The sequence below is a fragment of the Primulina eburnea genome, chromosome 1 (genome assembly GCF_022965805.1).
Source record: "Primulina eburnea isolate SZY01 chromosome 1, ASM2296580v1, whole genome shotgun sequence".
In the NCBI taxonomy this organism is placed as follows: Eukaryota; Viridiplantae; Streptophyta; class Magnoliopsida; order Lamiales; family Gesneriaceae; genus Primulina; species Primulina eburnea.
The window spans coordinates 48,087,545-48,114,528 of NC_133101.1; the positions used below are offsets into that span (position 1 = coordinate 48,087,545).

General features: G+C 38.5%; 1 long non-coding RNA gene across 1 annotated transcript; it reads left to right on the forward strand.

Moving 5' to 3' along the window:
• Nucleotides 1-668: 668 nt before the first annotated feature.
• LOC140830192 (uncharacterized) lies at nt 669-26,505 on the forward strand. The gene is made up of 7 exons (XR_012117602.1): nt 669-854; nt 3,733-3,881; nt 17,206-17,278; nt 17,816-17,927; nt 18,068-18,768; nt 25,563-25,717; nt 26,393-26,505. It is a non-coding gene; the product is annotated as an uncharacterized lncRNA (long non-coding RNA).
• The last annotated feature ends 479 nt before the right edge of the window (nt 26,506-26,984 follow it).

The following is a 26,984-nucleotide window of genomic DNA, read 5'->3' on the forward strand; positions in this document are numbered from 1 at the left end:
TCTAATTCCGCCATGAGTATTCTGTAGGCACTTTTAACTGAGTATATTCCATCCTTTGTTTGGTGCCATATTAGTCGATCATGCCGCATCGTTGAAGGTAGTGGAATTTTCAATATTTCTTGAACATCTCTGCTACTGAAATATTCAAGTAATAATTCATAATCCCAACTCTGACACCCCGGGATGAGCAGCTCGCTCACCATCATTCCATTCAACTCTGGGTTAACCGGAGTAGCCACATAAAAGTTTGTTTCATCTCGCAACCAAGGGGCATTCCATACATCAATATTCTGGCCTGTCCCTACTTTCCACCTACATCCTTTATTTAGCACCATCTGTGCACTCCATATGCTGCGCCAAGTGAAACTTGGGTTATGACCAAGTTTTGCACTTAAAAACGTCCCTCTTGGATAATATTTGGCTTTGAAGATTCTGCTGATTAGTGCATTTGGAGCTGTGAGAAGCCTCCATCCCTGCTTCCCTAATAGTGCTAGATTAAAAGCTTGCAAGTTTCGAAAACCCAGCCCACCTTCGTCTTTCCGGATACACATGTGCTCCCAGTTCATCCAGTTAATTCCTCGGGTATTTCCTTGCTTTGAACCCCACGAGTCTAACGCATTTCTCTCCTCCTTGGATTCATTTTCTCCGCAGGTATGCAGTCAATCTTGTTTAATTTATATGTTTTTCAACTTTTTTGTGTTCGAATTTCCATTGGCTCGGAAGTTGATCGATTTAGATTTCAGTGTTGCAACATAGAATTATTCATGATCATGTTTGTCGGAATGCTCCAATGGAGAACCCCTTTTCCAAGCTTCTTCAAATGACGCTCATATGGATGAAAGCTTATCATAGAGGTAACGATGTTACTTTTTTTTTTTTTTGAAACAGATGGGTGGGGGAGATACATTTTTGTTTGTTTGTATTTATATATTGTAAATGGCTTCAGTTGATTTTTTGTTCGAATTGGGTGTGTGGTTTGGTTTACCAAAACTCTCTTATTTTTTGAACGTACATGAATCAATGTATATAAAGCAAAAACCTAAATCCATATCTTTATCATATCTAATATATCTATTCTAAATTTAAAGTTTAACTTAAATAAATATCCTAATCATCTTATCTAAGATTTTCAACACTCCCCCTCAAGCATGGCAGTATATGTCAGTCATGTCAAGCTTGGTCTGTAATTCTTCAAAGTGCAGTCGATGGAGTGACTTTGTCAAAATATCTGCCATCTGCATGTATGTGGGAACGTAGTGGAGATCGACTATTTTCTTCTCCATCTTTTCATTTATGAAGTATCTGTTGATTTGCACATGCTTGGTTCAGTCATGATGAACCAGATTCTTGGCAATATTTAAGGCCGCTTGGTTGTCACACATAATCTCAATCTGATGACTATTTCCTATCTTTAATTCATTGAGCAGTGTTTTAAGCCACATGCCTTCATAAATCCCACTGGACAAAGCTTTGAATTCTGTGGAAGCTGCATGGAGTCCTGGCAGCGGTTTAGTGGCCAAGATGTGATTCCGAGCTTCATTGAGAGATGGATTGTAGAGCCCTTACCCGAGCCACTATTAAACAGACTAATAAGCATGCAAAATTTAAACTTGATAACAACAATTTGGGAAACCAAATAACTTAATCATTTTACAACCCAAACGAAAACAGAACAATAATCTCAGTCTTAAACGTTAATACAACCATATCGAAAACGTAATCCAGAACGAGAATGCGATAAACCAAATAAAACCTCCAATTGATCACCACCGAAAACCCAACTGCTCTAGCCACTGCCCTGACCATCCGAACCGTCCAACCTAAGACCTGCCCCCGTGGAATGGGGTGCCCAAAATGAAAACAAGGACGTGAGCGACAATCGCCCAATTCGAGAATGTACGATTATACAAACTGATATGATGCATGTGAAATGCAATATGCTCGGATATCAAGGATCAAGTCAAGAATCTCATGCTCAGTCTAGAGGCACCTGAGTGTGTAGTCTCTGATCTGCCCTAGGCATGTTTTTGACTACCACTCATCATCAAGACATGGATCTATAATATCCAGGGTCATCAGAGCACGCGGGTCCCGTCGGACACTGTAGCTCTCGATGCCCAACTATCCACAATACAGAACAGGGCTGAGCGGCCCCAACAAACGAGGTATATCTCAAAAAATATCAAACCCAACATGATATGTCATGCATAATATGAAAAAACAGTAAAACATATATCAGACAACAGATAAATATGCAACATATAAGTGTGTATACTTACGCTTGGATATCTCTGTCAGTATATCACGTACCTCACTAAAACAATCTGAAAATCTGTCAAAAGATATCAGACCCAACATGATATGTCATGCATAATATAAAAAAACAGTAAAACTTATATCAGACAACAAATAAATATGCAACATATAAGTGTGTATACTTACGCTTGGATATCTCTGTCACTATATCACGCTTGGATATCTCTGCCCATAGTGAGAAGATTTGCGAGTTTCTGGTATATGATAATTCATTGCATATTTTGGTCAATATTGTTGGAAAGGAACAATAGAATATTCGAAGATGTATCGGAGTCTGTGGACGAAGTCTGGGGGAAAATCAAATTCAGAGTCGTGAATTGGACGACTAAGTTGCCAGAGTATAACCATTTATGTAACTCAGACTTAGTTTGGGATTGGAAATTTGTATGATGATGATGATTGTGTGGTAGTTTTTTCTCGATCTCCCTTGTAATGGGTTTTGTGGATTACTCATCCGCTTCTATTGTAAAACTTTCTATTATTATAATGAAGTTTAGTTTTCTATAAAAAAAAAAGAATTTGAGACCAAGCACCTCCCATGCTCCTGGATTTGATTCCATATTGAATACTACCTTTTCTAAAAGCTTAAACTGTGATAGTGGTGAGGATGCAATGTTTTTGGTCTCTATACTAACTAAAATTTTGTTCTGATTTAACTTATTGATACCATTTTGTGAATTGTGATTTCAGTACAATGATGATTTCATAGTTTGCTAAATTTCTTGCTTCACAATGAAACTTGGAAACAGGGTTTTGTCTGCCTCAGATGTTTTGATCATTGTACATATCAGAGCAAAACCAGTGATTGCTGAAGTTTCCAATTTTTCGGACAGTTGTTTGTTGTTGTGATATGAACCTGAAGGTTATTCATTTGAATAGAATAACCTTATTTCTAGACACAGACATGCATCATTCATTTGGGTGAATAAATTTATCTGAATGGTTGACAGCGTTAACATCTAAGTCTGAAAAAAATAGCTTTTTTGATATTGGAATAACAGTAAATAATATAAGTATGCCCAAATTCCTACCTTACCCTCGGTTACCTAACATATGGTGTCTTAGATTTGCCTCCCCCCAATAAGAAAAATAAAAAAGGCATGATAAAGCAAATAATAAAGTTGTAACCTAGTAGCTTAGTCTATGAACTTACGAAAACCAAATAGGAGCAACTTACCTGAACAAAATAGAGATAGGATGTTTATTGAGAGCAAGAGCGTATATTCATTTTAAATTTATACCTTATTTGTGGTTTCATAAATTTAATATAGTTTATTTTTATCATGAGCTGAATCATGATCTATATCTCATCTTTTCCACTTCGATCATCATTTATTCGATAAAATTTACCTAGATATGCATCTATCTGGTCCATACAATCTATTCCTAAATAATTTTTTTTCTCTTTGTCAATAGGGTTCCTCTGACTAATGGTGGTTATCTATTCATTGAACAAACAGAGGCTTTGGTCTCCATTGATGTGAATGGGGGGCCATTGCATGCTTGGTCAAGGAACGTCGCAAGAGAAAGCTATTCTTGAGGTCAACCTTGCTGATGCCAAACAAGTACTCTCAATCCAACTTTGCGCACCCTATTTTATGTTTTCCTATTTCATGGCTTGTGTTGCTCGTAAAATATGTGGATTTCGCTCACGGAATGGATCATAAACCTTTTCGTGTTAAAAATATTGTATCTTTGTCAATGACCCATCTTTGAAAACCACATGCATTGTGTGACCTGACTGCAATTCAAGTTTGTCAATGCTGAAGAAAATTTCTCGCTCTTAATCATTCCTTGTTATTTTAGTACTGAAACTTACATCTAAGTGTTAGCTCAAACTAAGTGCATTGACATTTCATCTGAAAGTGGACGAGGACTAATTAAATTGTGAAATGGAAGCTGTATTTGGATGGTGTTTCTATCATTTTAAACTCAAAAGTTTTGAAAGATTCTTTTGAAGATGTATTTATGGTGAATTTCAGGAAGTTGATGTATATTTATTAGAAACTATGTGGTGATAAATTGTGATGTTAGTTGTCATGTTGAATAAGTTGCTAAGCCCTAGAGAGAGAATTTTTTGAAAATGCTCTCTCCCCCCTTTTGCATTCACTTCTTCGGACTACCTCCATTCCTCAGATTTAACCTCATCCCATATTATCAGTAATCGGTCGAGTCCTCAGGCCTTCGGCGACGGCCAACGGCCGTCGGCGGTAACCTCTTTTCGCCGGTTTAGCTACGTCATCTTCAGATTCGGTACTTAACCATTTTAGCATCAATGGGATTTACGACAGATAGGCGGGATGAAATAATCAAGGTCGAACATAAACTCTTCATGATGAGATTGGGTAACGGTGGTCGGTCCATATGGTGGTCTGAGAGAACTAGGAATGCATGCTTTATGATGGACTTCGACAGACAGGAAGCTCAGTGGCTTAGCGTAAGACTCAGAGAGGCTATCACTAAACCAATGCCGGATAAAGCTTTCTTCAGACTCCGAGGTAGACACGCTGTTTTCACATTCCAACACTTTACCAACAAACGCGGACGATTCTTGGAGGTGTCGAAAATTTCTAATCAAGGGAGGAGATCGAACACTATTATGCCGAGCGGTATTAATTCTGTGGGATGGAGAAGTATTTCAAATGCACTGGAAAGACTGATATCTGGGTACCAGAGGCCAGACTATAAACAAACTCACAAGGTAGGGGTTACAGGAATATCGAATCTCAAAACCAGGATGATAGGAGGCTTCAGAGTGTTACGGATCAAAGATCTGGTAAGATGTGGGAAAAGAGAAATAATCAAAATCCTACAAAGAAATGGGAAGAAGCTATCATTGTCACAAAAAGTAGTGTCAACATATCGTGGGTCAAAATCCAGGCTGCAATTGGGAATGCGACTAAGAACAGGATACAACTATTTCCATTTCAAGCTAATAAGGCGGTGTGGTGGCCTGCGAATGCTGAAGAATCTTCCTCATTTATAAATCTGAAAAGAGGGTTTTTTGATTATGGTATATCCTTAGAGTTTGAGCCGTGGAACGACAATGTCAATTCGGCGGATATTGTGGAAAAATGCTGTAATAGTTGGATTAGCATATATGGGCTATCTTGGAAATTATGGAAGCCGGTAAACTTTAAGATAATAGGTGATAATTGTGGGGGTCTGTTGGAAATCCATGACGACACAGATTCTTTAATAGATCTGGGAGCCGCAAAAATCAAGGTTAAAGGTATTGAAGGAGGATTCATTCATACTAAAATGCAAATAATGCTGGAAGGAGGGGTCAGAGATTTGTTGATTAGGGTGGAAACTTTCGATGCTGAGGTCTATGAGAGATATGAAAAACGAACTTATGCGCAGGTGGTGAGGAATGGTAAGAGGATTGTTGCAGGATGGGGAGATATAAATTTACACCGATTAGAGAATAAAAATGAGAATTTGCAAAAGGGAATCACAAATGATGTTACTGCAATAGAAGTTACATCACAACATATCGGTTTCCAGGAAGTTGTGGGGAAGGATAATGCTTTGGGTTCGGATATGGGAAATTTAAACGAGATGCAAGGGTCGAGAAATAAGGGGGAGCAAACTAAGAATTCAGCAAGTAAAACCGGCAATTCAACAGCTCAGGGGAGTAAGGCGATTAAGATCCTTTCCAGAATTGTTCCTAAAGAGATAGCTAATTTTGAAAACTCTGCTGTCAATTCTTTGGAAGAAAGGACACCCGTGGCTAATGATAAAGGGATTGGCTGTACTAGTACAAAGAATCAACTGCCCATGTTCGGGAACACCTACCAACGTCGAAAGAACACAACGGAATGTGAGAAAGAACATTTGGACATTCTACATAATGCCGGATTTGATCTGGGAGGTTTAGACTTAGAGAAGAAGTTCGGCGACATGGATGCAAGTGATGATCTAGAGTTCAAAGATTCTTTGGAGGACCCACTAGATGCTGATTCCGAATCTTCAGAAACAGAATCGATTCAATCCGATGAAGCTGTGGCAGTGGAGGAAGCTGTGGACTATCTGGCGGAGCTGTTCGCATCTCCACAAGGCTCAATTAATCTAGCCACGTCACTTGAAACGGTAAACACAAATGCTAATGAGGGCCAGGTACTATCAGTTATTCAATCTTCTTTTTTAAATGATTCTTTCAAACCTCAGTCTGTTCTTCCAGCTCCTTTTTCAGCGTTGGGTATGTCTAGTGGGTTTTTGGGGGGAGGTTTGGTGAGTGGTGAGGAAAAGCCGGGAACCGGGAAAGAATTTTCCAAAAGGACTGTCATGGACAGTGTCATTTTTCAGGAAGAAGATAGGGAGGTAGTTAATAAAATGTCAAGGTGTGGAAGAGAGGTTGATACAAAAAAGAATATGCTGAGCAGGGAGCTATACAGATTGAAGTGTGGGATTAGCTATGACAGAGGTACGACATCTAAGGGAGTGAATCTGTCTTTATGAAAATCCTCTCCTGGAACATTAGAGGAGGAGGGTCGTCTAAAAGAAGAGAACTTGTACGCAAAATCATTCGTCATGACAAACCTGATATTGTTGTGCTCTTGGAAACCAAAAAGGAAAAGGTGGACAGAAGCTTCATTTCCAGTGTGTGGAAGCCGAGATTTGTTGATTGGATTTGGCTGCCGTAAGTGGGTTCATCGGGAGGTATTGTGGTAATGTGGGATCCGAGAATTGTGACAGTTGTTAACAATTTGATTGGGGAATTTTCAGTTTCAATTGAGATTAAATGGATTGAGACAGGTACATGGTGGTTTTCGGCTATTTATGGCCCGGTCTCACCGCGAGATAGGGCAAATTTTTGGGACGAATTAGCAGGTTTACATTCGATTTGTGGGGATAAGTGGTGCTTGGGGGGGGATTTTAATGTGGTTAGGAACTTGGGAGAGAAGTTGAATAGTCGATCTATAACAAAAAGTATGAAATGCTTTGACCAACTGATTGATGAGCTACAACTTATTGATCCACCACTTCTCAACGGAAAATTTACGTGGTCTAATATGAGGGCTGATCCTATATGTTGTAGGTTAGACAGATTCCTCTTCACGGAAGATTGGCAGGTCTTATTTAAGAATTTCAGACAAACGGTGTTACCTAAGATAACTTCGGATCATTGTCCAGTTGTATTTGACACGGCGAAATTGCAGTGGGGACCGTCCCCCTTCAGGTTTGAGAATTGTTGGCTATCTCATCATAAATTCAAGCGGTTGGTTCATACATGGTGGAATAATGGAAACACTGATGGATGGGAAGGGTATAAGTTCATGAAAAAATTAAGATTGCTCAAAGAAAAGATTTTAATATGGAACAGGGAGGAATGGGGACATGTGGATAGCCGATTCCAAGATTTAAAACTCAGGATTAAGCAGCTGGATACTTTAGAAGCTGATGGGATGTGGTCTGAAATCCTTAATGAGGAAAGGAAGTGAGCTGGAAAAAATTAATATCCGAAGAGGGCAGATGGATAGACAAAGAGCAAAAATAAAATGGATGAAGGAAGGGGGTCATAATACTAAATTCTTCCACTCGTTATTGAATAATAGGAGGAATAAAGCAATGATTGAAAAATTGGAATTGGAAGATGGTTCGGTTATTACAGATGAGACAGAAATTCAAGGGGAAATTATTGGCTTCTACATAAATCTGTCTGGTCAGGTACAGGGCGCGAGGATGGAGATAAACGGAGATGAGGAGGCCTTTCATGATTTATCTTGGGGTGAAATTGATTCAGCACAGGCCGAAGGATTGGAAGTGGCTTTTCACGAGGAAGAGGTCAAAAAGGCAGTGTTTGAGAGTGACGGGGGTAAGGCACCTGGCCCAGACGGTTTCACAATGGCATTTTATCAAAAAAATTGGGATACGTTGAAAGAGGATGTCATGAAAGTATTCGCTGAATTTTTTGACAGTGGGATTGTTAATGCTATTACTAATGAGACCTATATCTGCCTCGTTCCTAAGAAACAAGATGTGATCAGGTTAAATAACTTCCGACCCATCAGTTTGATCACTAGCTTGTATAAGATAATGGCGAAAGTGTTGGCAAACAGATTGAAAAATGTGATGAGTTGTACCATTGCCGAACACCAAAGTGCTTTTATCAAGGGAAGACAAATTCTAGACTGCTGTTTAATTGCGAATGAGGTTGTGGAGGTGTACCGCAGAAACAAGAAAAAAGGATGGGTGTTCAAAGTTGACTTAGAAAAGGCTTATGACAATGTAGATTGGAATTTTCTGAATTTTGTGTTGGGGAGAAAAGGATTTGGAGAGAGATGGAGGAGATGGATTATGGGGTGTGTTTTTAATGTATCTTTTTCGATATTCATTAATGGAAGACCTCGGGGGAAAATAAAAGGGGAAAGGGGACTTAGACAAGGTGATCCATTATCGCCTTTTCTATTTAATTTAGTTGCGGATGTGTTGGGTAGGATGGTTGAGAATGCAAAAGAGGATGATATTGTGCAAGGTATAGAGGTTGGCAGACAAAAAATTCAAATTTCCCACATTCAATTCGCTGACGATACCTTGTTCTTCACACAATCGAAGCAGCAATTACTGGTATTGGTGGACATTCTCAAAAAATTCGGCCTTCACTCGGGATTGAGGATAAATTGGGATAAAAGTGAGTTGCTGGATTTGAACACATCGGTTGAGGAAGCTACTGAACTTGCAGGAATCATTGGCTGTAAATCGGGAACTTGGCCGATTAAATATTTGGGAATTCCCTTGGGAGGGAACCCGAGGACTATGGGATTTTGGGACCCTGTACTCTCAAAGATGTCCAAAAAATTGGCGAGTTGGAAAAAATCTTTTCTTTCAAGGGGGGGTCGGCTAACCTTGATTAAAGCGGTTTTGTGTGCTATGCCTTCATATTTCATGTCACTGTTCATAGTGCCTAACACAGTAGCTATTAAGATGGAAAAAATTATGAGGAATTTTCTTTGGGATGGAGCGGATGGTGGAAAACAATGCCATGTCGTGGGGTGGAAGCAAGTTTGTAAACCAAGGGATAGAGGAGGATTGGGAATGGGTAAGATTTGTTTGAGAAACAAAGCGCTTCTTGGGAAATGGTGGTGGCGAGGGTCGGTGGAAAGAGACACATTATGGAAAAAGGTAATTGTTAGTCTATATGGCCTTCATGAGAATGGTTGGGACTTGGGGTTAGCGGAAAATACAACGTTCAGAAGTCCTTGGAAGTGCATTTCCCGTTCTTTCCCGGCTTTTCAACACTTGGTTAGGGGAGTTTTCAGGGAAGGAAATATCATTCGCTTTTGGGAGGACGTGTGGGTGGGGGACATCCCTTTTAGTGTTAGATTCCCATCTCTCTTTCTTGTGTCTGTTCATACCAATAAACCGATTGTTTTCTTCATAGGGGAGCTGTCGGCCGGTACCAATTCGGTATCCTCTTGGGATATTAGATTTAGAAGAAACTTGAGTGAGTTGGAAATTGGGGAATTTATAGATCTTATGGGTATTCTTCAGTCAGTTAGAATTCAGCGAGGTGTTGGGGATTATAGGAGGTGGGTGGGGGAGTCTTCGGGTTTGTTTTCTGTTTGCTTTTTCTATAACTCTTTCTTCACACTTGCGAGGCCTTTGCTCTTTTCTTTTACTCGATATATCTGGGAAGTACCTGTACCTTCAAAGGTACAAGTGTTTTCGTGGATAGTGGCGCTGGAAAAACTGCAAACTTGCGACTCGATGCAACGTAGATGGCCTAGCTGCTACCTGCGGCCGAATTGGTGCTGTCTTTGTAGGGATAATGAAGAGGAACAGGACCACCTACTTCTACACTGCTCATTCTCCCACAGTATATGGCTGCTTGTGATCAATGAACTGGGTTTCATGTGGTCATTTCCGCAGAAGGCAAAAGATATGTTCTACTACGAACCGGGTTGGAGTGCTGGGAGAAAACATTTGAAATTCTGGTACATGATAGTTCATTGCGTTTTTTGGACAATTTGGAAGGAAAGAAACTCAAGAATTTTTGAAGAAAAATAGGAACAAATTCCTCAAGTGTGGGAAAAGATAAAATTCTCGGTTGCTACTTGGACGACTGTGCTCAAAGATTATAAAGACCTCCGAATAGCGGATTTGGTTAGGGATTGGAATTATGTATTGATGTCATAATTTTAAGTTTTGCTCTACTTTATTTAAGCTTGCGGATTGCTTATCCGTTATGTAATTTTTATTAAATTTTCAATAAAATTTTGTTTCCTCTCAAAAAAAAAGATAAATTGTGATAGTGAATGAAAGTTGATGAAATTGACTGTTGAACTTGTGATTGGAGAAAATTCTACTTTAAAGCCCAAAAGTATACAGCCAAAGGCAATGTATGCTAATGCTAACATCATGACTAATTTCCAATTAACATTGAAGTGACAGACTTAGAAGAATCGGAGCAAATGCATGAGATATTCATGATCTGAAAAAGAATTAGATTCTTATAAATGAAGTAAAAACCGTCCTTGCTTATGAAAATGCAGAATGAGAATCTCAACAATATAATGAATGGACTGTAGCAATATTCTAATAAATTCCTCAGGATGTTATTAATCAATGTAAATACTGTGATAGCAAACACAGAATGCTGAAGCAATATGCCAAAAGTAAAGGGGAATATTATGCCGAATTTATAGAAAATATATGTGGGTTTTAATAAAATTATAAAGTAACTGCCACGATCTATGTAGCATGGACACCTTAACAAAAAAAAAATTCTGAAGTATCGGACACAGATACGAGGATATGGTAAAATCTGTGTCATTGATTTTTTTAGTGTTGACCAGTCAGATACGTTTTGGACACGGCGAGAACATGCCGCGGAAAAGTATTTCGGATATGTTTCGGGAAAAAAAAATTTCGCTTTTCTTTTTAAATCACTGCTCCGAAGTTGTACATTGTATATATTTACATAAAAATGTTTATATATTTCTACAATATATTTATATCTCTAAAATTTTAAATTTTTAATACCAAATTTATATATATATTTGTTGCGTATTTTCCGCTCGCAAGCGCACGGTTGTCAAGTTTTAATATAAGAGGGTAAATTATCGTTCCCACGGGCAGTGTATAAATAAAAGTATATCAGTACTTGTAATTACAATAGTCACGATTTTATCGAGAATAATCAATAAAAGGTTTGGTCTGCTTAAAAGGAATTAACTGAAAATAAATAGGAGTCGAAGAACCGAATTAATGCAAATATCAGTGAGAGAAAATGTAGCGCCTTTACCCCAGCCACTACTAAACAGACTAATAAACATGCAACATTAAACTTAATAACAACAATTAAACAGCGGAAACCAAATACTTAATCATCTTACAACTCAAATGAAAACAAACAATAACAACAGTCTTAAACATTAATACAACCATAACGAAAACATGATTTTGAACGAGAAAACGATAAACCACAGAAAACCTCCATTGGATCACCTCCGAAAACCCAACTGCTCTAGCCACTGCCCTGGTCGTCCGAACCGTCCATCCTAAGACCTGCCCCGTGGAATGGGGTGCCCAAGATGAAAACAAGGACGTGAGCGATAATCGCCCAATACGAGAATGTAGGAGTATACAAACTGATATGATGCATGCGAAATGCAATATGCTCGGATATCAAGGATCAAGTCAAGAATCTCATGCTCAGTCTAGAGGCATCTGAGTGTGTAGTCTCTGATCTGCCCTAGGCATGTTTTGGCTCCCACACTCATCATCAAGATGTGGACCTGCAATATCCAGGTCATCAGAACCCGCTGGTTTCGTCGGACACTGTAGCTCTCGATGCCCCATCGTCCACAATATAGAATAGGGCTGAGCGGCCCCAAAAAACGAGGTATATCTCAAAAGATATCAGGCTCAACATGATATGTCATGCATAATATGCCAAAGCAGTAAAACATGTATCATGCAACAGATAAATATGCAGCATATAAGTGTGTATACTACGCTTGGATATTTCAATCAGTACATCACGTACCTCACTAAAACAATCTGACAGAAAGCTCTGAACCTAGACAATACCAACGTAATGAAATCACTATCAAACCAGATCAAACATGCTACAAAGATCTCCCTAATGATCCTTAAATCACTATCTAAGGATTTAGGATTATACCTGCGTCCGTCGTCAGCCCGCTGATGATGTCTCGATCTCAATTGACCGATCCCTCCTCGAGTCGATACTAACTCTGAAACTTCCCGACACCAAAGTGCCCTAGAAACTGACTAGAAATTAACGTATAGTTAGAACTCTCTCTGAAGAATGCGGTGAAGGAAACAAAAGAATTCGGCTTCTATTTATAGGCCGCATCCGGATTATTTCAGAAAATCCGAATCAATCTTATCTGCCACGTGTCAGAATCTCATTTTTCTAGTTGGATTTCTCAGGATAATGTAATCTGAAGTAGATCGATTATCTCTTTTTAAATTCGGTGGATCCCAACAGCTTGATCCTGAATTATCAATTCCTTAATAATACTTAATTAACAACTCATTAATTAGCTCTTAATTAATACTTCATTCAAAACAAATATTCGGGTCATTACAGAAAATATCTAGAAGAGTGATTTCACTTAGTTTCCACGATAACTATTCACGGTCGTCTTTATATTCATTAATTCGAGTCATTTAATGGCCAAGAATACTTAATTATTTTATTTTCCCTTTCTCAAGTGACGAATAAAGTGTATCATTCAAACATTCCTAATAAGAATCTATGTTCAGATGATATATGCAAACGATGTTTTTACCTAAGCCCGGCTAACGTTATACGCCTTCCGAACAGTATAAACATTTAACGATGTATCTTTAATGATCCATAATTCTAGTCCCTCTCTCGAGTTGTAGAATTAATCAGATAACAATCAATTTATAGCCAATAAATTGAAATCGAATAAAAACTAGAAAACACAATTAAACCAAAAGGAATTCAATCATATAAACAACTAAGTCAAAATTTTTGTGTCAACAAAGCTATATCGTCTTCTAGAATTGAAAATTTAGTGAATAACGAAATCTAAACAAAAACAAACATGTTTGAAGATTAGACATCTCGATACAAGAATAAAAAAGGGGCGAAAGATTAGATAACAAATCAGAAGTGGCGTCTCTGTCCCCAGATTCGTCGTTCTTTGTCGTTGCGATCAATCCTGGCGTTCCAGATCTTTTCTCGTGTATCTTCTGCGTCTCTCCCTGATTTCTCTCCCAAAAACGACTCTCCCTCATTCTGAAACCCTATTCTCCTTCAGGTTCACGCGCTGAGGCGCACGTCAGGTTCAGAGGTAGCGCTGCGGCGCTTGCGGTTCGGTAGTAATGGCGCTACAGCGCCTGTTTTTCGCATATTATGGCGGTGTGGCGCTTGTTTTCCTCCTCGAAGCCTTACCGCTGCGGCGCTTGTGCATCAACAGTTCATCATCAAAAGCACTTCTGATCGCCCTCAATCATCCGATAGTTCATCTCCTGCACGACACAAAAACAACAAATACCATGCATAATTCTGTTCGAAACTAACATAATCATTTCTACCGCATTAACAACCAATTACGTGCAATTCTTGCATTTGTCAAACCCCCCAAACTTGAACTTTCACTAGTCCTGAGCTAAATAGATTTAAGAACTCAATCAAAAATCAATGCTAACAGCTACAAGTCATGGATATGCAAACATTGACCTTGACCTCCGAATTATCTATTTTCATGTAATTCACAATTACTCAAGAGTCACGTGCGTGTGTGATATGTCAATGTTCATTCACCCAATTGAATGCTCAAATAGATTCACAACACTTACTCGCCTTGTAAACTCAAGAAATCCTCGGCTCAGTTCAACCCATACTTTATTAAGATGCAAATTCACTTACACAAATCACAAATGACTTTAATGGTGATTATTTGGCTCATAAGATATTCAACACAGGTATACAAAAAATTTGATGTCAAACACTGAGATGCTTACATGCAAATGATTAAAGTCCATACTTGCTAACCATGTTTCTCAGGTATCCTTAAGCTTGACTTGAACAACTTTTCTCCATTGATATATTGGATAAATGTGACAAGGTTAATAGGTCTTGTAGGCTTATTACGTTAGGCTACGGCTCGTTGCTACAATAAAGGGTATGAAAATCAAAATTTGAGAGAAATATTTGAATTTTCATCATTTTCACTCTCATTTTATTCACCATCCACTTATTATTTTCTCATCATTCACATCGTCCATTTCTCATTTTTTTTTTCTTTTTTCACCACTTTGATTCATTTTTTTCATTGTTTTTCTTCTTTTGTTTCTTTTTCAACTTCTTTATACACATTTGTTTTTATTTTCCTTTTCAAGGTGTGGATGAATTATTTCAACACCAATAAACTTATTTCACTCAAAGTTAGGTTGGATAGTAAGTGTATAAGCTTCATTTGGTAGTTGTTGTGGGATATAGAATAAATACAAGCGGAGGCTAATTGTATGTCATTGACAAACTCCACTTGATTTTTAGCATGCTCAAAATGGGACACTGGGGATATTTCATTTTCATTTGGTAGGCTCGAAGGCTCGAACGGTTACAAAGATTGCCTACATCATTCCTATGTCACATATTATTCGTATTTCGTCTCGAAAAATGTTCAAGCAAGTTTTAGATTACCCTCAATCTATTAGTTATCTCATATAGATCAATCACATGCACTATTCAACCGAAATGATATCTGAGATAGGCACACAAAAAATTCAAGCATCTCACTCAACTCGAGACTCAATGGGCTAAAAATCGTTAATAAACAATGAAAACAGGCCCAAAGCTATTGAAAAACAATTGCTGTGTTCGTAAAATTGTCAATCAATGTCATAGCTTCTTCAGGAAGATGTGGTTCTTCAACAACTTGTGTGCACGTTCGGTGTCTGATGTGCTCACTTTATTCATAGATGCAATCTGCGTAGTCAATGCTGAAACTTGGGCAACGAGTGATGTAATAAGATCCACAACATAAACTCCAACTATCTTCTTTGCTCCGGACCTCTCAGACGGCCACTAGTAGCTATTAATAATCATCTGCTTAAGCAAGTCATAAGCTTGATTAGGAGATTTGGCAATGATCGTGCTACCAGCTTTCTGCCCATTCAGACCATTGTAGAATAATTCAATATGTACCCAGTCTTCAAAACCATGATTTGGGCACCTTCTCAGCAACTCTTTATACCGTTCCCACGACTCATACAGCTGCTCAAAGTCAGTCTGCCTAAAAGTACTGATCTCGATCTTCAACTGTGCAGACTTCGCAGGGAGAAAATATTTAGCAAGGAACTTCGTTGCTAACTCCTGCTATGTCGTGATGCTCCCCAAGACAGGCGATTGGATCCATCCTCTTGCCTGGTCCCTGAGAGAAAACAGAAACAAACGCAGTATAATAATATCGTCAAATACATGATTCATATTTACCGTATACGTGATCTCTAGGAAAGTCCTCAAATGAACGTGAGGATCTGCAGTAGCGGTTCCTACAAACAGGTTCTGCTGAACCATATTTATCAGTGCAGGCTTCAGCTCGAAATTGTTTGCATTTATTGTCTCCTGAGCAAAGCCAGAATAATGTGTAGACCAGTGATCTCTGATGGGTATAGCTTCTGGCGGGTTACATCTAGCGTCCTCTCTGTTTTCGGCCATTGCTTCGATCTCTTCTCTTCTCGTTTTTCTTAATCTTCTTGCAGTTCTTTCGATCTCAAGATCAAAGATAAGCAAGTCAAGAGAAAATGAACAAATTAGTGATTATTATAATAACACAAAAACAACTCTAAATTATAATCTAAACTGATTGGTAATAATACTGATATAAATTTAAATTTTACACTCCTCGGCAACGGCGCCAAAAACTTGTTGTGCATTTTCCAAGCGCACGGTTGTCAAGTTTTAATATAAGAAGGTAAAGTATCGTTCCCACGAGGAGTGTATAAATAAAAGTATATCAGTGCTTATAATTAAAATAGTTGCGACTCTACCTAGAATAATCAATAAAAGGTTTGGTCTGCTTACGAAACGTCCACTACTCGTTTTTCTTAAAAGTACTAGAAATTTTTTTTAATTACCTCTAATATTTCGGCCGATACATATACATATATATATATATAAATTATTTTGACACTATTTTAAAATGAAACATACCGACTATATTTGAAAATTTCATAGGAAAGAGTTTAAAACAACAAAAGTGTCAAACGTTTGCCAACCCTGACTTAGAGATATTTCAAAATAAAGCTAACTTTAACAACTTTTCAAAAACCACTCAAAAGCATAATAAAAGTCGTAAACCTCTTTAACATAAATTTAAAATCATAACTGCGGAAAATTAGCGTTGGTCCTCGGGTTATGTGCATCTCCAGTCTAGTAAGATCAACTATCAAGACCCTCAACAACATCAACATCATGCTCACCTGCATCGATCAAACCTAGTGAGTCTATTGGCTCAGCAAATCATAACCATGATTGCAAGTAGTACATATTTAATCACATGCAACAATGAAAATACTTTTGAAGACCAAGGTTAAATAATGAACTCATTGAGAGTGTGTTGGCAAGAAAGTTATCTTTTATTAACTGTTTTTTGTCAATGCAGGATAATGGAGATGAAAGTTTAGCAAAAAGTTCCTATGCAACTGCTTATTTTTATTTTTATCAAATTGGACATGCTTACACCATGATGCACTTCATCAGACATTCATATTTTACTACTTTCTTGTTCTTGTATATGATGCTATATTGCACACTTCCAAACATTGATGTTTATTTGTTTAATCTAACTGCACGGTCGGAGTTCCTTTTGATGTTGTTTTCACATAACTATATTTTGCATGATTTTCGACATTTAAGTTGGATGTGTTTTATGATTGCAGGTTGCTAGGGAATTAAGGTTGAGAGACATTGGTGGAATAATTGTGGTAGATTTAATTGATCTGATGGATGATTGTAAGTATACACATTCCCTAGTTTCTTGGTTCACTCAATGTATGACGCACCATGTTGAGATATTGTAGTAGAACAAAATTTTTATTTAATTTAGCATTTGTGTTAGTTATCTACTGGAAAAAAAATATTCTCTAGTGGCAAAGGCATTGTAAAACCTGGCATGATGTATTTTTCTAATTTTCCCATGTTAATTACATTCTAATTATTCTCTTGTCAAGCACAAGAACATATTCAAAAACTCAATTATTCATTCACTCTTCTCAGTCCCATTCCCATTCCCATTCCCATTCCCAATCCCAGATATTTGTCTTCTGAGATGATCTTCTCTTCCGATTTTTTTCTTCTAAATCCAAGTCCTTTACACATGCCTCAAAATTTAACTGGCATTGTTTGAAATGGGACTATAGGAAATATTTGTCAGTGCAAAATGGAAATAATTTGTGATCACTCCAGATGGAATTTCAGATATAAATTTGAAGAGGAAAGTTTAGATTTGCATTTATCCATTTTCGTTCTGACATAATATCTATTTGGCAGCGAATAAGCGACTCATATAGAAGAAGTTAAGAAGGCTGTCGAGATGGACCAATCAACTGTGAAAGTTTCTGAATTATCTAGGCATGGACTTATGGAAATAACTCGAAAACGTGTATGAAATTCCTTTCATGATTTTTATGAAAACATGATTGAAGGGTTACCTTTCTGCTATTAGCATTTTGGTACAGACAAGAGAATGAACAAATTGAATTTTGATATTTATTAGAGGATTGTTGTTCTTGCCTTTTGTAGTGAATTCTAAATATATGGGTTACTTTTCTTTCTTTTGGGACACATACCACAACCATATACATTATGATGTAAGTACCTTACCTTGTGCCATATACGAAACTAAAATTACTGATCGGATATGGACTTTGCCTAACTTTTCTGCTGGTGTTGTTTTGTTCTTTGTTTTCTAATCTAAACCGCTAAATTAAGCTAAACCTTGTAATGAAAGACAATTTGGGGTAGTAAATGAAAACAAGTCATTCACATGTTTTACCTTTTTTCATCAATACTAGATCGAGCCCCAAAAACTGTTCTTCTGTTGTTACATCTGTACTATATGGGAATATATCCTGTAGGTCCGATCTGTAATTTTTATGGCAAATTTGGTCATCTCTCTTGTGCCTGTGTAGGTTAGTCTTAGTCCCACAATCGGTATTTGGTTTGTATATATTGAGATTTTCTGAAACCAAATCACTTGGTGGGCATCTAATTAAAGAAAAAACACTTGTTACGAGATGCAGAAACATGGATTTCAGAATCTCTGACTGCAAAGTGGAAATCTTAGACGCTACCAAGTACCAACTTATAATTATACTCAACAGGTACGACCTAGCGTGACATTCATGATCAGTGAACCATGTGCCTGCTGTCATGCAACTGGGAGAGTGGAAGCTTTGGAAACTTCATTTTCCAAAAATGAACATGAAATCTGCCGGCTCCTGGTGAGTAATTTTCTTTGAAAGCTGGGTTATCACTTATTAGAGTGATGTTTCTGATATTTCCGGAAAATTACTGTATTTCGGGAATCACTTTTTCCGTGCCCTTTGAGCTACGTGTAGGATTTTATTTTTTTCCCTCTCGTGCATGATTCATAGTTTCTATTTTCTTCAAATAATAGTCTGCTTTGTTACAGTGACATGCATTACTCGGCTATCCATTTGGTTATTCAGTTATCCATTTGTGGCATCTTTTTTTGATAAGAGACATATATTATTAATGATGAAAAGTGGTTTGGTACAATAGGCGGATAAGACATCCGCTAATTCAAAAGAAAACTCCTACGAAAGATTAAAAGCAAGAACAACACATCTTAAACGAGAACTAAATTCCAGTCCCTGTAAACTTGAGAGACACTCAGATGTTCGTAGTCTTTCTGAATCTTCACCCAACATGCAACTCTAAATTTGACTTTGTCCCATAGTTCTTCAACCACCTCCTCCTTATCTTCAAAAATTCGTTTATTCCTTTCCATCCAAATGGACCAAAAAATGCAATGGACGATGGTGAACCAGAATCGCAAGTGTTTCCTTCCATTATGCAAGCTCGGTTCGACTGTGTACATATCCTTAGCCTTATCCGGTATAGCCCACACTAGTTCCAGCTCCTTAAAGGCTTTGGTCCAAATCTGTGCAGAGAAAGCACAATGAAGGAGGAGATGATCTTGGCTCTCTTCACTGCTGCGGCACAGACTACAGCAATGCGGACTTAACGCATTAGTTGTCCATCTTCTCTGCAACACATCAAAAGTCTGCAATTTCTCCAACGCCACAATCCACGAGAATACTTGAATCCTTGGCAGGACATGTATTTTCCAAATATTCAAGAAATAAGGGAATGGTGAAATATTACTCGAAGAGTAAAAAGAGTTGTAAAACGATTTAACCGAAAACCTCCCCGAGGAATCTCCCGCCCAAATTCTATAATCGTCTACCCCCGTCTCCAAACGAACATTGTTTAATACCCCTAATAGCTCACTGAATTGAGCCTCTTCTTCCTCATACATATTCCTCCTGAAACGTATGTCCCACTGTAGAACACTCAACCCCTCCGTACTGACGTTCTCAACAAAACATGAGATAGGTTTGTTAGTAACACTCGAGATCACAAACAATGAAGGAAATCGAATAAGAAAAGGAACCCCCCAACCCACTATCCTCCCAAAAACGAATAATATTTCCCTCTTTAAGAACTCCCCTAACCAATCGATGAAAAGCCGGAAACGATCTAGAAATACCTTTCCACGGGCTCTTGAAAGTAGAATTTCCAGCTAGACCCAAATCCCATCCAATATCTTGCGTACCATAAATCCCAGTAATAACTTTCTTCCACATAGTCACCCTGTCCACTGATCCTCTCCACCACCACTTGCCGAGGAGTGCTTTATTTCTTAGTCGAATATTTCCCACTCCCAGACCCCCACTGGCTAACGGTTTGCACACCTGATCCCAATTAACCACATGACAATGCTTCTCGCCATCCGGTCCATCCCACAAGAAGTTTCTCATCAATCTTTCCATTATTATCCCCACTTTATTCGGAACTTTGAATATGGACATAAAGTAAGAAGGCAATGCGCTCAACACCGCCTTAATTAGTGTTAGTCTCCCTCCCCTAGATAGAAATGATTTTTTCCAGTTTGCTAGTCTCCTTCTCATATTTGAAATGACTGGATCCCAGAACTCCATCTTCAAAGGATTGCCTCCCAATGGGACACCTAGATATTTAAGCGGGAAGTTACCTTTCTTACAGCCGATGGTGGTAGCCATTGCATTTGTTTCGACATCATTCATGAGTAAGCCCACCACCATACTTTTATCCATGTTGATCTTTAGACCCGAGAGCATGTAGAATTTTTTAAGTATGTCAACAATTTCCAGCAAATCATCTTTAGACTTTGCGAAAAATAACGTGTCATCAGCAAATTGCAGGTGAGAAAGCTGAACTTTTTGTTTTCCTACTTCGATTCCTCTAACTTTTTCATCCACCTTACCCTTATCGATCATTCTTCCCAAGACATCTACAACCAAATTGAAAAGAAGAGGTGAAAGTGGATCCCCTTGTCTAAGCCCCCTCTCTCCTTTGATTTTACCCCTTGGCCTTCCGTTGATAAAAATCGAGTAAGAAACGCTGGAAACACACCCCAATATCCACTTCCTCCATCTGATTCCAAAGCCTTTTTTCATCAATACCCAATCTAAAAATTTCCAGTCAACATAATCATATGCCTTTTCCAAATCTACTTTGAACATCCATCCACTCTTCTTCGTTCTTCGATAAAATTCTACAACCTCATTAGCAATCAAGCAGTAGTCCAATATTTGTCTTCCCGAAATGAACGCACTTTGGTTCTCCGCGATTGTGGAATTAATGACCCTTTTCAATCTATTTGTCAAAACCTTAGATAAGATTTTGTATAAGCTCGTAATCAAGCTAATCGGTCTGAAAGCTTTTATTCTCATCGCTTCTTTTTTTTTCGGAATGAGGCAAATATAAGTTTCGTTTGTAACACCATTAACAATTTCCGCTTCTGAAAAAATCAGCAAAGACTCTCATTAAGTCATCTTTGACCGTGTCCCAATTATGTTGGCAGAAAGCCATTGTGAATCCATCTGGACCCGGAGCCTTGCTGCCATCACTCTCGAAGACCATCTTTTTGATCTCTTCCTCAGAAAAAGGTGCCTCCAACTCTTGTGATTGACTGAAATCTATTGCACACCAATCTAGACCACTTAATTCTTCGGCCTCATTATCGAATTCTCGCTGCCCACCTGCTCCAGTCATATACAAGCTGCGATAGAAATTCAGAATCTCATCTTCAATTTTCCTGTCCTCAGTGACTCTTGAGCCGTCTTCCAATTCCACAATGTCAATCAGAGCTTTGTTCCTTCTGTCACTAAGTAAAGAGTGAAAAAATTTAGAGTTTTGATCCCCTTCTCTCATCCACTTGAGTTTCCCTTTTTTGACATTGCATTTGAGTTCTTCTTAACGTGTGCAATTCCAACTCGACTTTTAAATTTTTTCTTTCATCTTTCAACGCCTCAGACCACCTACCCGCTGCCTCTAATTCGTCCATCCTATGAATGTCACTGGTCAACTCCTTTATCTTAAAACCCACATCTCCAAAAACCTCTTTGTTCCACTTCGATATGTCCGCTTTCATTCTTTTCAGTTTTGACATGAATTTATACCCCTCCCACCCTTGATGTATTCCATCATTCCACCATTCCCTGACCATCTCTTTGAACTTTGAATGTGTCAACCACGCATTTTCGAACCTGAAAGTTGTCGGTCCCCAGCGCAAAGTACAAGTGTCAAAAGAAACCGGATTGTGATCGGAAGTGATTCTCGGCAGGACTTTTTGTCTGTAATTCTTGAAAATATCTTTCCAGCCCCTAGTGATTAGAAATCTGTCAAGACGGCAACAAATCGGTTGAGTCCTAAAGTTGGTCCATGTGTACTTGGCATTCAGGAGTGGTGGATCGATTAGTTGTAGTTCCTCAATCAAACTATCAAAGCATCTCATACTCGTAGTTCTGGAAAGGCTATTAAATTTTTCACTCGTATTCCAAACCACATTGAAGTCTCCTCCTAAACACCACTTGTCACCGCAAATCGAGTGCAAACCCGCTATTTCATCCCATAAATTTTCTCTTTCCCTCGGATTAACAGGACCGTAAATCGCGGAGAACCACCATTTAATTTCCTCACTTGCACAAATTTCGATCGAAACCGAGAATTCACCTATCAAATTACCTCCCACTACCACAGCCCTAGGATCCCACAAAACCAAAATGCCCCCCGCTCTTCCCACTGACGGTAAGCATACCCAATCCACAAATCTCGATTTCCAAATGCTAGCTATAAATTGCCTATCCACCCGATCTCTTTTTGTTTCCAGTAATACAACAACCTCTGGTTTCTCAGTTTGTATTACACTCCTTATTAATTCTCTCCTAGTTGCTGCCCCTCCACCTCGTATATTCCATGATAGTATTTTCATAACGAAACTTTGTAACCCTTGGAAGTAGAACCTCGCTCATAGTTGATACCACAATATAACCTCTGTAGTTCTCTGCTCAAGTTCCCCACCGTCTTTTTAATCCTTTCCTCACGAATTGCACTTGAATGTGTCGCCTCAATACTACCTCCACAAGTACCTCTATAACCCATCGATTCCATGACAAGGATTTCTTTTTCGTAACCCGGCTTTTCAACGATCTAAAGACCCCCCCTCCTAAAAATCTACTAGACAGCCCCAAAGGTGAAAAGTACGCAGTAGGAAGACACTGAATCTTAAAAGAGTGATTGAAAAAAGATGATAGAATTCCAGAGAATACCTGTCCCACGTTAGATCTGGTAATTACCGTTTCTTGTAACTCATTGGGATCAGTTTGTTTTATCGATGGAGAAAACAATTCTGCCAAGTCCTCAAAGTCTTCTTCCAATGTAGCAGTACTCTCCGATCTTAAAGAGATACTAGAATCCGTATCCGAATATAACAACTCTTCTTCCATCTGCTTATCCAGTGAGCCTTCATCATCAATTCCTTTTGCGCCCATCAAGTCACAAAAATTCTTCCTCGGGCTATTAAAAAGTTGGTTATCAATCTCCTGAACACGAGATTTGTAATTAATCACATTATCTTCTCTCTTATATCTGCGGTAATAAGTTTTCCCAAACTTCGGCACTAGAATTTTGGAGTTTACAACGCCCTCCTCGCTGTCCAGACCCTTCCTTGGCGTCTCAGTCAATGTGTTGATTTGTGATTGTTGAAATTCAGTTAGTTCTTTCGGAACGACTCTTGACAGGATTTTGATCACCTTATTATCTGCAGTGGATGCACCGTTTGAGCCCTTGGTCTTAGGTGATAGATGCTGTGACTCCCTGATCAAAGGACCCGACCTTTCTTCCTTGTTATTGGGTGAAAGATTATGTAGCTCCCTACTCGAAGTAGCTGACCTATCAGTCTTGTTGTTTGAGTTTATGACCGGATCAGGGTTTGTCTTCTCTGAAACAATGTCTGCTGTTTGGTCCTTAGCGCCTGACTTTCCATGATTTTGTAGAATTATTCCTCCTCTGCTACCCACCTCGAGAGATTGCAACCTGAGAATGTTGTTGTTACCCCAGCCCGCCAATGTTCTCTTGCCATTCACCACCACTTGAGCATATGTACACTTATCATATTGATGATAAGCAATAGGGTCGAAAGTTTCCACCCTTATACTTTTTTCTCGAAGCTCTCCTTGTAGTGGAATATGCGTCCTGTTATTAATGAATCCTCCCTCAGTGCCTTTTACCTTAATTCTAGCTGCCTCAAGCTTAGTAAGTGAAAGAGTTTCCCCACTGATGTCCAGCAATCCACCACAGAAATCCCCAACAATTTTAAAGGTATCCACACCCCATAAGTTCCATGGTAGCCCGTAGATGGAAATCCAACTGTTACAACATTTCTCTCGAATAAAAGGCGAGTTGATCTCTTGTTTCCATCCCTCGAATTCCAGCATAATCCCCTTATCAAAAAAACCTCTCTTAAGTCTTAGATAAAAGGAGAATTCATCTATGTTAGAAGGCCACCAAACTGCTCTGTTTGCTTCAAACGGGAATAAAATTACTGTCTTATTCGTTGCTTTCCCAAGAACCTGTTGAATGTCTAGCCAAGAAGTGGTGATCTTACTTTTGGAAATTACAAGGGCCTCTTCCCACTTCCTACTCGAGTTTAGGTTGCCTCCGACAAGATTTGAGATTTTCCTCTCTCGGATGATCTCCCGATGAGCCATTGTATCTCTGTACTTATCCTTAATGCGTTTCCTAGTAATGGGCCCACGGTCATCCACATAAATGCCGCTCTGGTTATACCCTGACCTCATCTTGCCCAAGGCCGTAGCTAAATTACTCCAACCCACAGACTTGATACCACTGGGCACAATGGTAGTTTGCTTCTTTCCTTGATGACTAAATTTAGAAAGTTCCAGAAACCTCCCTCGCTTGTTAGAGAAAATCTGAACCGTGAACACCGCATTCCGACCTCTAAGCCTAAAGAACGGCGACTCGAGCTGAGAAGAGTGAACTGCGTCTAAGAATCTTAGTTGAATCCAATGGGCTTCCTTAGTATCAAAATCCATCATGTAACACGAATTCCTGGTACGTTCGGACCACCAAATCGAGTCTCCTCTGTTCCCTCGTCTCATCGAGAAGATTTTGTGTTCTACCTTAATAACTAGATCACGATTTGCTGACCCAGAAACCCAAGATGCGGAAGAACTGAACTTATGATTCCTATGAAACATCTTTCGACACTGACCTGGACAAAATCACAGCAGATGACTAGAACAAGAAGACGATTCTGATGAAGTGAAAGGACTTATTCCGGCGACCGGCAATCGGAGACAGTCGGATTATCAGGTGCTACCTTCAGTGATGAAAGATCGATGGTTGAAGATTGGGTAAAGGGCGAGAACGATCCGTTGAAGTTGTTTTTAGTAATTCATATAATAAAGTACTATCCTTGGAATTGTCATCATGCATCTAAAAGGTTTTCTAACCCTACGTTGATTCAAGCTAATACCCGATGATACCCACCAATTTTCCTCACCCCACATGTATCACTTAATCATTCTCAATCTTACTTAAAAAGTCTAGCCATTTGTGGCATCTTTAGTTTATAGTCTTACTCATATTTTTCTTTATTTTATAAAACCTTTAAGTTTTCTATTGCTTTATGTTTTCTTTTGATCAGTCTATTATGGACCAAAAAGCTGACCCGGAAATGCTAAATCTTGGCCGCGATTCATCTTAAGGGTTGACCGACATATGTGTAACTATTTGACGTCGGGAAAGAGGAAAAGACTTGCAGTTTTGAGTAGTTCTTTAAAAGTTTGGATCCTCCTGAAGGTATTGAAATTAGTTTCAGACTCTCTGGAACTGCTGCCAGCATGCATGTATTGATAATTTTGTTCACCTTAATTGGAAAGATAAAACTAAGTTCACCGCTTCACTTATGTGTTTAAAATGTTTTGTTCAATTCGGCATTCTGCTTATTAGAAAAATCAAAATTGCATGCTTCTTGTAATTTCTCTAATTTTTTTGAGTAGGGTAGGGATACTATGTCGTAGGTTTTCAAATGTAATTCATTTTACCCAGTAGAAAGTCATATTCTAGCTACGAACACATTTACCCGGAGTGAGTTGATATATAAATAGCATTTTATATATGTTTTATAGAATCCATCTGATGACATTTCAAAAGATTTGAATGACGCTAAAATGATCAATAGGGGTTCCCATTTCCTTGTTTTCCGTTATCCTGATCGCAAGTACAACAGGATAAGTTTTTATCTTTTATCGTTTTTGATAAGATATTTTTCTGCAATGAGAAATGCACGTATTTAGGATGGATCAGATGGTGCATCCCTTTTCAAATGTCTCTTTTAAAAAGTTTTAATATATTATACTCTGAAACTATCTCAAAGAAATGCTGAATGACACCCGGTGCTCTGATTCGTTTCAAATGGATCAATTTTTGCTTTCTGCTTTGAGAATTTTATTGTTGCGCGAATTTGTTCATCAGGTTGCTAGGGGTCTTACCCGGGGGACATTTGAGCTAAAACATTTGATAGATCACAATTTAACCAAGAACCAGCACCAAGCTGCTATCTCTGTGCTGCGGCCAACTGAGGTAGTTGTTGGATCTCGGTTTCTACATGCCCAAACGCAGCGGAAGTTTAAAATTTTTATTTTATTTTGAAAAACAAAATAACTTTTGGACACTCGTATGGTTTTCATGAATCAAACATACATAGGGTGTTTAGAAATTTATACCTTTGTGAATTAATCACGTGGCTCCAACTAATCCGATATAAACGGATTAGCTCTTGATGAATCACTACGAACTTTCTTCAAGAACTCCTTTCTTCTAATCAGGTCCACGACTAGAAGATTTGTTCCTCTTCTAGTTTGCACTAGAAAAGTAGAAGAGATTTTGCGTTGAGATCGAAAATTCGAGAAAGATTCAAATCATTTTCTCTTGAAAAATGGCAAAAATATTTTGGAGGAATATTGAATGGTGATTCTCGGCCATCGCCATTAATTGTTGGAGGCTAGGTCTCTTTTTTTTTTATTATTTATATATATTAAAAAAAACAACAACCTAAACCTAAATT